Source organism: Hemicordylus capensis, chromosome 3 (assembly GCF_027244095.1).
Source record: "Hemicordylus capensis ecotype Gifberg chromosome 3, rHemCap1.1.pri, whole genome shotgun sequence".
In the NCBI taxonomy this organism is placed as follows: Eukaryota; Metazoa; Chordata; class Lepidosauria; order Squamata; family Cordylidae; genus Hemicordylus; species Hemicordylus capensis.
In genome coordinates, this window is record NC_069659.1 from 285,719,742 (window position 1) to 285,732,726 (window position 12,985).

Here is a 12,985-nt window from a genome sequence, read left to right on the forward strand (position 1 = left end):
GGTAGAATACAGGAGGGGTTTACCATTGCCTCCTCCCGCACAGTATGAGATGATGCCTTTCAGCATCTTCCTATATCACTGCTGCCCAATATAGGTGTTTCCCATAGTCTGGTAGACAGGCCTAATGTCATGTAGTTAGGCCCTGAACTTGGCTCATTTAATGTGTAAGCTGGGCTTAAAGAGTATTGTTTAAAGCTGGGGTTCTTCAACTTGAGTCCCCAGATGTAGCTGGACTACAACTCCCATCATCCCCAAGCACAATGACCTGGCCACTGTGTCTGGGGATGGTGGGAGTTGATGTTCAATAACATCTGTGGACCTTAGTTGAAGAACCTCGGCTTAAAGCAATGGAGTGCAGAGGAGGAGGGGATCAATATTCATGCCCTCCCAAATGCTCCTTCTCAGGTAAAGAGTAGAGCCCCTCACTCCTGCTTTATATATGAATGAAGCAGAGACCAGTGACATCTATCTGACCCTCTGCCACACAGCTTACTAGTCGATTCACTGTCTATCGACCTAACCTACCACCCAGCTTGTTGTGAGGATGAAAAGGGATGGCAGGCACATACACCATAGTGAGCTCCTTAGAGGAAGGATAGTATAGTATAGTATAGTATAGTATAGTATAGTATAGTATAGGACAGGATATTATATTATATTATATTATATTATATTATATTATATTATATTATATTATATTATATATAGTAATTTTAGTGGGGTGCATCTTTATAGTGTACATCTCACTCCTACAAGACCAAGGAGTAGGTCTGAATTCCAAATAATTCCAGGCAAAATGTTTTGCATCTACAGATGCATTTATCCTTTCTTGTCAGAAAGGATGATGACCACGCCCACATAGGAACAGCCAATATGCGAGAGCACTTGTTTTAAGAAGCAATTTAATGAGATCCTAGATTTAGGCCTTGGGTCTTCTCAGTTACGAAGCCCCAGTCCAAAATAGCTCAAAATGGCTTGCAATTTCACACCCCACCCCTTTTCAAGCAACCCCACCTCCATTACCACTATGAAGGCAGATAACCACTAGTGGGGAGAAACACTGGCTCTAAAGTAGACAGTTCTAGAAATGATGCCTTTGAGCACTCTCAGAAATGTAGTTTCCCATCACAATGGAATTGGTTGTTTTCTCCAGGTAGATCTCATGATTCTTGCAGGAAATGACATCTTTGAGCATGCTCAGAAGCAATTCAACTTCTGTAGGGAGCTGCCTTTCTGGGAGCTGGTACTCCTTTTCACCACGGGTTGTTCTCCACCCACCCCTGACAAAGGTAAGGGTGTTTGAGGTGGGGGAGGGGGTGCTTGCACAAATGCAGAATCTACCACCTGGGCTCTGATTATTCCTTGTGAGCACTTGCAAGCTCCTTGAGATTTTGCAAGTAATTAAAAGCAGGGGTGCAGATTACCCTCAAGAATTTGAGCAGTTTCTTCCCTCATTTTATTGAGCTCCCCTGAATGTATTTTCTCTTCCTCCGCCCCCTATATTTTCTGCCCACCAAAAAACTTTAAGTGAGGAGTTACTCCTCAAGCTTTCCTCCTGTCTGGATTCCTGTTTAAAAGAAAAGGTAGCAAAACCGATTACTCCCCTCCCCACCCCCCCCCCCCCTTTTAAAAGAAAACAAGTGGATGTCCACCCATTCCCACCTCAAGAGGGGGAGGTGAGAGAGATGGAAATCTTCAAATTGGCTCATATACTAAGGGCTCTAGGCCTACATTTGGCACTTTACTTATGAGGATTAAACGAATGGCATTGGTTCTTTGGTGGCAAGAAAGAGGTTTTTGCTCCCCACCCCCAGAATCTTAAATGTACTAGAGGTTTTACCGTATGGGGAGTTAGAGAGCTCTGTGCATTTGGCTCTGGCAAATGTTATAAGAACTGGACACCAATAAATAGAAATTTAACATATGCATGGTGGGACTTAGGTTTGCATAAACATTCTTAAGTATGAATGATAGCCGTTTAGCTTCTGTTTTTACCTCATGGTGATGCTTGCTTGCAATAGCTCAGTTCAGGCTAGAATGAGTTCTAGTCAAACGTTTCCATATATCTTCTGCTTCAGGCTTGGGCCCTGCCAAAGGCCCTTCCCTTGGGCTGTTTGGGCTCCAGGCTTTCTTCCCTCCCCAAGCACAGAATGTGAGGAAAGATTAGCACTTCAGCCAGCCATCTTACCTCTACTTCATGGGCCAACTCCAGGTATGTGCTGGGATTGGCAGATGGTGGTTATGCTTGCATTCAAACTGGAGGTGTTCAGAGGACATTTCAGGCAAGGCAGGCGGTGAGGCTGGATGAGCGGTCATATAATTACTGTTTAGGTTAAATGGAGAGATGGAAAGTAGGGTCTGGGTGCTCATCATATAGCAGAGCGGATAAAAAGTGATTTTTAAAAAAAAAATGTAAAAAGATGTTTTGTTTAAATCAGATTTGTATTTATCTTTAAAAGTGCTTAAATATTAAGTTTTTATTTTAAAAAATAACAGTTAAAATTAAATCAGACTCGGGGGATGAGTTAAGTGTAATATTGCACAAATTAAAGCTATATGTCTATTTAAAGCCTTACTGTATTGTTAAATGGACAATTTAAAGCTGTTTGTTTCAGGTTAGTTCCAAAATGTATATAATACTATATAAAGCAGTAAACCACCCATACAGGCACAGCCTAGGACTACTATGTAGCCTTAAGGGAGGAAAGCTGATCTTGTGGTAGCGAGCATGACTTGTCCACCCTGGTTGCATATAAAAGGGAGACTAGAAGTGTGAGCACTGTAAGATATTCCCCTTAGGAGATGGAGCTGCTCTGGGAAGAACAGAAAGTTCCAAGTTCCCTCCCTGGCATCTCCATGATAGAGCTGAGAGAGATTCCTGCCTGCAACCTTGGAGAAGCCACTGCCAGTCTGTGTAGACAATACTGAGCTAGATGGACCAATGGTCTGACTCAGTATATAGCAGCTTCCTATGTTCCTGTGTTCCACATGTTTTCCTTAACAACATTTAATTGTGTGAGGTGGTGATGTTGTCAGTGGTACAAAGACTGCAGAGAGTAAAGCCAGTGACCTGTAGTTACAATGAACAGAATGATTTTTCCCACCCTCAAGAATCATTTCTGCAGACTCTCTTGTGGTGTTATTGGTTGAGGTAAAAAAAATTTATAATTTGGAGAACCAAGCAACTCAGAAGATCAATTCAAATACAAATAGTATGTAATAATACAGTATTTAATATATTTAATAATACAGTAATAGTACTTAATAACAACAAATAATATTTATTAATAGGGGCTTACAGACCTCACAAACTGACCCCGCTTCCCTCTTCTCTTGCTCTGCTTTAACTTATAAACGCTAAACCTCCAACACGCTTGCGAATGCTCTAGATTTCAGATCTCATAAAGAAGCATTGTCATCGAGTTGTTGAAATATGCTATTTTATTAATTATAGAAATATTTTTATTGTAATATCCAAACTGTTTCAGTCCTGGCTGTAAGTTTTCATAGGTCCTGTTCTATTTGCAGTAGGTTAATTAGGAAATGCCAGACCAGGCGGCTGTTCATATTCTACACAGATTACACATCCATTGTATTCTACTAGATCAGACAGCCCCTCGCTCCCATGTGTCAGCTTTGAAGTTCCCTTTTTAAATGTACTTTAATCACTTTTTGATTAGCTCTAAATAATATGAGCAACATGCTCTTAGAAATATCTTCAGTTTGGACACTTGTTGAATTCCAATGTGCCCATGTAGTGAGAGAGCCTAGTTTTGCTATGAAGGTAATATGCTCGTCTACATGTATAACAGTGGACAGCCACATCCTATAGTAAGCTCACAAGCCTGATATGATGGCAACTGTCATCTCCTTTGTAGGCCCTCTGCAGTGTTCCCTCTAAGGCATGCGCACACTATGTTTTTTGCTGTTCGCTCAGTCAATTTTAGATCCCGCTCAGGTTGAATCAGGAAAGCCCCACTCTGAATGCACGTGCGCACACACTGCCTTGATCCTGCCACCCAAAACAAAACTCATTCCGCACACAGATAAAAAAATTAGAGAGAACACTGGTCCCCTGTATTTAGCAGTCAGAGGTATACTCTCTCAAATGTGGTGGGTCTGGCAGCTAGTAGCTATGGTATCTAACAACCACTGATAGTCTCCGTAGGGAAAATGCATAGACCTTTCTGAAACGAGTTATAATTCTTATTGGACTACTGGTAATCAAGAATTCTGCCCTGTTTATGCGGCCCTGAACAGCTATTCTAGGCCAGTTAGTATACCTTTTTCCCTAAACAAATATCTTGTCCCCCTTTGTTTGTGGAAGAGTTTTGCTTCAGACTATTCAATGGCTCTGGTCTATTTTCCTAAGCACTTGATTCCCATATAAATAATCGTCATCCTCATTCCTGTGCTGGTCTTGTATCAAAATATAAAAGGGGATATATGGACTTCATATGTTAGGTACTGAAGTATAATCTGTGGTGCTGTGGTGGCAGGTAGTCTGTGTTAAAGTGCTAAAGTGCAAGCTGTGTAGCTCCTACCTGTATTTATATGTAAAACATTCAGAGAGGCTATTCACACGATTGCAGAAAATCGGGCTAGCCTGCTCAAGTAGCCGGGTAGCCCACTCAAGTAGCCCGCGTCTAAAACTGGGTTTGTGGAGCGAGCACTCCACAAACCCGAGTTTTTTTATTGTGAGGAGCCATGGCGCGCCTCCGCACCACAGCTACTCACGAGGAGATCCCCAGAGGGGAGGCAAAAAGCTGCCTCCCAGCTCCGGGGGTCTCGCCAGCATGCCCTGTGCACTCGCGCGGAGCATGCTGGAGCTTCTGGGGGCCAATCGGCCCCCGTTCCCCCGAGCCCCGGCCGGCTCCATCATGGAGCCGGCAATCGTGTGGGTGGCCGCCCAGGGCTCCCACCCTGCTGTCTGAACTTCATGGACTAGCTATTGTGACATGAACTTTAGTGGGCAATAGCCTACTTCTCCAGGTGTATATGTCTATGAGGTGTAACCCAGTCAGGTTTCCTGCAACTTAAGCCATATCCGCAGCAGTGGCAATGGAGAACATCTCCATTAACATTCTCCAGTTAGTCTTGATTTGGTTGCAGTTAAGCTGATCTAAACTATTCTGATGGACCAGTGGTCTGACTTGGTATAAGGCAGTTTCCTTTTTTCCTAACATATGGCCATTGATGCAAGTTATTGTCCATCTTAAGGGTTAAGGGAAAACGGCTGCTTAAAAATCCCTGCTAACTTGGCCGAGAGGTTCCTCTTAAAGTGGGGGCTCTCTTATATGTAGCAGGGGGAGAGCAATTGCCCTTCCCAGCAGCTGTTGCTGGTGTCTCCCTTTGGGACAGGGAGCCACCTTTTAATTTATTTTGCCACATATACTGCTTTGAGAACTTTTTGTTGAAAAGTGGTATATAAATATTCTAAAAAATAATTATAGTAAAAAATTAATAGGTCAGATGGTAAGAGAAACCTAATTTCCTTATAGCTGTCTTCTCTTCCAGTCCTTCGGCTCCACCTTTGTGCCTCTCATTTCAAAGTCCTTTGTTTCTAGTTGTCCTTTATTTTGACAACTCTTTCCTTCCTCGGAATTTTAGAGCATTTATATTGCATTTTTTCTGGCTGCTCAAAGCACTTCGTATTCTGCCACGAGACATTGGTATGAGGCAGTATAGAAATGTAATTAATAATAATCCCCATTCAAATCCCCATTCAGCCATGAGACTAGCTGGGTGACTCTGGGCCAGCCACTTCGCTCTCAGCCTAACCTACTTCACAGAGTTCTTGTAAGGAGAAACCTAAGTATGTAGTACTTACTCTGGGCTCCTTGGAGGAAGAGCGGGATATAAAATGTAAAATTAAAAATTAATTAAAATAATAATAATCCTAACTACTAGCCAATAAAGCAAGCCACTCTGATTATCCCCATATTACAAAGGGGAGGTCAGGTGATGTTGAAGCTGAGAAAGTGCTTTGCTTAAGACCATCCGTGACTTCAGTGGCTGAGCTGAGATTTGAACCAGGGTCTTCCAGCTTGAAGCCTTTGTGAACAGTTACTGTACAGCAGCTCTGTGTCTCTCAGTTCTGCCAAAACAGCCTTTCATCCTGTCCTGCAACCCTTGTACTGCCCTATCCCCTGCCCCAATATAAAAGTGATCAGTGACTGTGATAATAAAGATTGATTGAATTGCTATATTAACATTGCCAGCCACAACAGTTTCATACAGGCTTTGGAATTCAAATCCATTTTGCTTTGGCCTAGCATGAAGCCTAAAACCTGTCCTTTTGGTACAGAAGTCCTTTCAATCTATACTTGCCCAAAATCTCATTTGCAGCCTTCAGTTAACATTATGGGGTTGAATGGAGCTATGGCTGCCAAATATCTAACACTAAGATGTCGGTGAATGACCAGCAATAATGTGGCAGAGAAGCAAACACACTCCAGGGGTGGAGCGGATAGATGCACATGCTCTCGCTTGCTTACACACACCCTCTCTCCCTTATTAACAATGACCTTCCTACTCGCTATGCTCCGGATTCCCCAGTCCCAAATAGCTTTTAAATTCACTTCACGATTCAAGCCGGTGCCTGTTAATAGGGACCACGCAACCACACGCTAGTACGCAGGCTTGCAGGCCATGTCACGCTCACACTCACCATGGTACACTCGAGCTGACGGCATGCACGTAGCTGCACATCCACCCTAACATTTTAATTAATGACAATGGTGTTTTCTCTCCCGTCCCCTCCTCAGTGCTTTAATGTGTGTCCATGGCCTGCCCAGTCCCCACAGCCATGGAAATATTAGCTTGACGGATGTGCTGTGTCGCCAGCGTTCCCTCGACGGGCCTGGCTGTCAGCTCGCCGATGATGACATTAACACAGGCAGAAAGTGATGACAAATGCCCGTTATCAGCGAACGAGGCCTGTGACAAATCGAACGCCGCCTCGCGAGCAGCCCCATTACGCTGTAATAAAAAAAGATGGATGGCTTTGCGCGCCGGGGCCTGGTGCTAATGCGATTTCGCCTGGTCTCGGAGGGTTCCAATTAAGACAGAAAAGAGAGAGCAAGGAGGAGGCCTAGAAAGCTCACATGCACACGTGGCCAGCTCTCCCTGCTAGCAGTGCACTAATCGAGTCAGATCACCTTGAAGGAGCAAGATCACACACACACACACACACACACACACACACACACACACAGAGGCTGGAGAGATTCCCAGTTCCAGGTGGGATTCTGAACCATAGGGTGTTTAGGAGAAGCAGGGAGACAGCAATGTGGACAGAAGGATGGCACAGATGGGCCTGGGAAATGTGTTTGTATACCGTCCCCACCCACCCACCTCAGCCCTATTCTGACAGCTCCGTCTGCATCTGGCTGGCTCTGTCTCCATCAGGTGAAGCCAGGGCTTAATCAAATCATTGCCTTCACCATCCATAGCAATGAGAGCAGGAGGGGGACAGCAGTTCTTCTCAGACAAGGGTCACCTCCAGAGGTGCTTGGCTATGTGGGAGAGAGGACAGCTATGGAGGATCATAGGTTGGAATCTATGGAAGGAATAATTCAGCATGGGGGTGAGGGGTGGCCGGGGTCTGGGGGAGGCCACCCAGAGCTAGCTGATGAGTGGGGGGATGTATCCCTGCAGCCTTTCCTTTCAGAAACTGACTGATCCCATTTCTGCAAACCCTGACCCATGGTGAAAATATAATGATCAGATGCATTTACAGTTTGCATTCTTTAAGATCATAATTTTAGCTGTATGTTTAAGCTGAAACAAAAACAGGATACTACTTTTTGCTATAGATTACAGTTGAATAGACCCCTTTAGTGACCTATGCACAAATTATTAGCATTCAGACATACAGGTGAAACTCGGAAAATTAGAATATCGTGCAAAAGTCCATTAATTTCAGTAATGCAAATTAAAAGGTGAAACTGATATATGAGACAGACGCATTACATGCAAAGCGAGATAAGTCAAGCCTTAATTTGTTATAATTGTGATGATCATGGCGTACAGCTCATGAAAACCCCAAATCCACAATCCCAGAAAATTAGAATATTACATGGAACCAAGAAGACAAGGATTGAAGAAAAGAACAATATCGGACCTCTGAAAAGTATACAGTATACTGTGCTTGATTGGCCAGCAAACTCGCCTGACCTGACCCCATACAGAATCTATGGGGCATTGCCAAGAGAAGGATGAGAGACATGAAACCAAACAATGCAGAATTGCTGAAGGCTGCTAATGAAGCATCCTGGTCTTCCATAATACCTCATCAGTGCCACAGGCTGATAGCATCCATGCCACGCTGCATTGAGGCAGTAATTGCTGCAAAAGGGGCCCAAACCAAGTACTGAATACATATGCATGCTTACACTTTTCAGAGGTCCGATATTGTTCTATTTACAATCCTTGTCTTCACCTGTATGTAATAATTTGTTTGAACTGATAATGTGTGATTGTCCTTATCTCTGGTGACTCAAATATTATATAATAATAATAATAATAATAATAATAATAACTGTTATCGTCATTGAATGCCACCACTATACTGGGCACTGTATAGAACACAGATAGAACATCCCTGCAGTGGCTGTTGCTGGTGTCTATGTTTCTTGTTCAGATTTTGAGCCCTTTGGGGACAGGGAGCCTATCTATCTATCTATCTATCTATCTATCTATCTATCTATCTATCTATCTCTATGTAAACTGCTTTGGGAACTTTTGTTGAAAAGCAGTATATAAATATTCATCATATCATATCGTAGAATTGCATTAGAAAGTAACTTTATTCTTAAAAATAGTTGAGGATTACTTATTTTTTCCATTCCTCTGGGTGAATCAGTTCTTATAACTAAAACACTTTTCATACTTTAACTTGAAAGGAAGTTGACATAGCAAAAAACCAACCACCCTTGCCTATTTTTTAAAAAATCTGAAGACTAATGTACATGCATTAAGGGAGCTCTTGGATTTTAACATTTTTTAAATTTAATTTTCTTCTTTAAATTTATATCCTGCTTTTTTGCTTAAACCCCAAAGCAGTTTAAAACACATCAAAATGCAATAGACTAAATAAAATACAATCAATGCAATAAAAAGCACAGAGAGATTAACTCCCTATACCTCAAATTTTAGACTCCCCTGCATATTTTTGAATTGATGGTGGGCAGGGGGAGATCAGATTGGGACAGCAGCCTTTGGTGGGTGGAGGGTTGACCATATACCATTTTCCATATCAATGTGACAATATTTCCATACTGCTGAAGCTGTTAATTGCCAATTTAGGGACCTTTAGGAGACAGGCAGCAGTATGTGGACTGAGCGATGAAAAGCAGAAACATTTTAGTGGCAGAATTCTAAATGTAATGACGGACGTGTGACAAGAAAAGGCCAGAGAGGAGAAAGTTGTAAAAGTTAAGGTGTGGGGGCACAACTAGTTATGATGTTGGGAGACTTGTTGCTTGGATTTCTTGCTATTTCTTTGAAAAATTTCTAGCAATCGTGGGGTGGGGTGGGTGTGAAAATGTTCACATCTGAATAGTTAGAAATAGAAATGCAAAACAAGCAGGTACGTATATCAGACAGGTAGTTGGAGATGCCCGACTTTTTGCCTGGAATAGCCATGATTTCTTTGTAAAAATACAGGCCCACATTCTCTGCAGCTTTATGCGGGCAGAACAAGAGCTCTACTTTCACAGGAAGCCAGGACACTAACTGCATTGCAGTGTTGCTCCACACCCCATCATGCAGGAACTGAGAAGTGATTTTCGCATCTCTCCCCTCCCTGCAAAAGCCCCATTCACTGCCAGCAATATGTTCCTGAAGGGCACTGCAGAGAATGTGGGCCACTTTGGTTTATCAAAAAGACCTAGAGTCAAACTGATGCTGCTTTACACATATCAGTATTTGCGTGTTTTGTGAAGTGTTGGCACGGTTTCCTGTTTGGCTCTCCATTCCAGTCATCCCATTAGGTGATTTTCTCCTTCTTTGTTCTTCTGTATTTGACTGCAGAGATACATGAGCTGAGTTTATGCTCTGCAGTTCTCACTGAGCTGAATTCAGCCTATCATACTTATGCAAATCATACTCTGTGGTTCTGTGTTTTGTCCCTCCTACCATATCATGTGACTCCACATGAGCAAAAGTGCTACATGTACTTACACTTCATTTCAGTTGGCAAGGAAAATGTGATGGCAGCAGATCCACTTCTTACCCTCCCATCCCCACCCTTCTTGCTCCAGCAGTCTTTTCATCCAGGCTCTGATATAAAAAGTGAATCTGACTGGGGGAAAGAGCATGGACAGAAGTGTGGTGGTGGGAGCTACAGCCAAGGCAAGTGTGTACCTGAGTACACTGTACCCATTTATAGAATGTCTGAACAGTGCTTATGACTGGTCCAATGTCACCAGTGAGCTTCATGGCTGAGTGGGGATTTGATCTTGGGCCTTCCCAGGACTCAAGATCAGATCCTCTGCTGTTTTTAGCCTACTTTCCAGTAGGCTTATGAGATCACCCCGCATTCTATGTTTGTATCCATGGGTCCCGTCTCCCCACCACCAGCACCATCCACTTGGCAACACATGGACCAATATGAACCAAATCGGGTACAGTTGTAGGGACACCTCAACGCCGTAGTTTGTGATGATGTCACCCACTCCGATCCAAGGTGGCAAACACGTAAACCTTTGAGGCACAAGTGGGCTAACTTGTGAACTGCTTAACTGATTTGAACCAAAGTTGCTGCAGCTGTAGAGGGACACCTCAGTGGTGTAGTTTGTGGTGATGTCGTCTACCCCAATCCAAGATGGCAGACACGTGAATGTTTGAGGCACAAGTGGCCTAACTTGAGGAATGTCTAACTGATTTGAACCAAATTTGGAGCAGCTGTAGTGAGTGACACAGAGGGACATCTCAATGGTTCAGTTTGTAATGATGACATCCACCCTGATCCAAGATGGCGGACACATGAACATTTGAGGCTCAAGAGATCTAACTTGTGGACCTCGATTTGCACCAAATTTAGTCCAGATGTAGAGACAGTGAAAGGAAAGTAGGCTGATTAGTTCTTACTTGAACAACTTGTTTAAACTGCAGCTCTGCACACACACTTTACACATGAATAAGGAATAACAGTATGCCATTATTGCACAGAAAAGGTTGGTCCTGAGGAAGGCTTGAAGGGAGATGGCTCACAACTGTACATATTTCCTACATAACAAAATCCCAAGATAAAACACTAAATGATAAATGATAAACAGTAAATGATAAATCACAGGTGGTATATTTGTCACTTCTGATTGATATGTCCTCTTATCAATATATATCTGTGTTAATTACCTGGTTTCCAGCTTAAAAATTAAAATGATATGACTAGATCTATGATTATTCTGTGGTTGCAATATGCCCCTTAATGTTCTGCTCATTAGTACAGCCCATGCAGCCCTATGCAAAAGAAGCATCCCCAGCTGAGCACTCGAAGGCAGTCTAAGTAGCACTCCCAATTTAGTGGCCCACTTGCTGCATAGCAATAGGTGGGCAGAAGGGCTGTGCACTTGCAGGGAGTCTTCAGCATCCCCGTGCAAAGGCAATTTGTGGAACCTGGTGGGCATGGAGGTCAAGTGGGAGCAATTTTTGCTTTTCTCCTCTTGCTACAGAAGACCTTTCTGCTTGCAGAAATATGTTCCTAATGGCTGTGCGATACAAGAACATATTCTTGCAAGCAGAAAGGTCTTTTGCAGTGAGGGGAAACAAGAGAAAATCAGTCCCCTAGTGTTTGAGTCGGTTGAGATGGTTGGTACCATCTGGGAGGATGAATGTTCATTGTGATTTTTGACCATGTCTACACCTGTAGAAACGGAAAATGGGTGGTAGCAAAGCAGTACTTCCAGTTTTCAGTGTGTTATAATGCTATGAATGCCCTGACCAACAGACATGCACTGTCCAAATTTGTTTTAACAGCTTTTAGAAGTTTTAAAAACACAAAAACTATTATGACATTTCATCAGTGTTCTCAGAGGGAGTGGAAATACAAATTGGCAGGAATGTTCTCCAAAGATTACTGCATGGAGAGAGCACAACACTGACCCTAATCCTTTCCTCTGTGCAAAAATGGAGCAATTTTACCCTAACAGTTTGATGGTAGGGATAAAGTAGGGGTAATAACACAGAGAAAAAGTAGGGGTAATAAAACAGAGAAAATCTGTAAGTGCACAATGCTATCACCTATTTTCCATCTCTAGGGGGGTAGACATTGCCAAAAATCACTATGAGCATTTGTACCCTCTCCCCCTGTAACACTCACAAAAACCCTTCACTAGAGGGACGCTGAAGCGTCTCTGCGAATGTGCTGCCCTTTTGCCCACCTACTGCTGTGCACCATATGTACAATCTTGATATAATGCAGAGGCTCCTCAGAGCAGGCTCGGGACTTCTTGGCCTCTGTGGCAAACATAGGCCCAAGCTGAATTTGTTTTGCATTTGTCTTGCCTTATCCATGCCATCCTACGAGATCTGGAAGGTGGCAAGTCAGGTCGCAGCACCACAGACAGCTCCATGGGAGTAGTTGCTTCAACAGCAGTTGGAGACAGATTGAGATCTTAAATAACTCTCGGTTCAGGCTACCTTCCAGGGCTCTGTGTCTGGAGAGTGGAAGCCTTAAAGGAGTACTTGAGTTTGATGCTTTCCCTCCTGTTTTCCTACCTAGCCTGTTGTTGGCTCTGGCATGCAAATGAAGGAATATGCTGGCTCTTCAGGGGGCACAGGTACTGACAGTGCTATTTGCGGGGTGGGGTCTGGGGAGGGTCCAGTTCTGGGGTCTTTCAGACACTGGCCTGTTGTTGGGGCCTGGGACTAGATCCAGTGCTAGTCCAACTTCCTCGGGATCAGAGTCAGAGACACTACTCAGAACAAAAGTCATAACAGCAATCACATGGAAACTGGTGCTCTGATATTTGGGAATTGT

At 43.3% G+C, this 12,985-nt stretch overlaps 1 long non-coding RNA gene across 2 annotated transcripts in view; it reads left to right on the forward strand.

The window, feature by feature from the left end:
- The first annotated feature begins 1,109 nt into the window (after nt 1–1,109).
- LOC128351547 (uncharacterized) overlaps nt 1,110–12,985 on the forward strand; it is a 44,466-nt gene continuing 32,590 nt past the window's right edge. Inside the window, exon 1 of one of the 2 annotated variants that reach the window (XR_008319857.1) lies at nt 1,110–1,289. This is a non-coding gene — a long non-coding RNA (uncharacterized LOC128351547). The remainder of the gene's footprint in view (nt 1,290–12,985) is intronic. The other variant, XR_008319856.1, reaches the window with a different exon arrangement.